Here is a 255-nt window from a genome sequence, read left to right as displayed (position 1 = left end):
CCACCAGGCTTTGCAGATTTCTATCCAAGAACCCGGAGGCAGCGTTGGAAGCGGACCGAATGTCAGACGGCACCATGGTATCTGGAGAGAAATGCCTGGTGCATCTTCTGGAGATTAGTTTTCCTGGTTTCCGGAGGGATGTGGATAGGTGCGGAGAGGCTGACATGGGCCCTTTCAGGGCACGTGCCAGCTATTGGAAACTAGCGGCCGAAATTGTGAGGCCAACTAGGGCCAGATGGGCGATTGGCTCTTTCC

This window comes from Trachymyrmex cornetzi, unplaced genomic scaffold (assembly GCF_001594075.2).
Source record: "Trachymyrmex cornetzi isolate Tcor2-1 unplaced genomic scaffold, Tcor1.1 scaffold991, whole genome shotgun sequence".
NCBI classification, from domain to species: domain Eukaryota; kingdom Metazoa; phylum Arthropoda; class Insecta; order Hymenoptera; family Formicidae; genus Trachymyrmex; species Trachymyrmex cornetzi.
Note: the sequence above shows the minus strand (reverse complement) of the source record.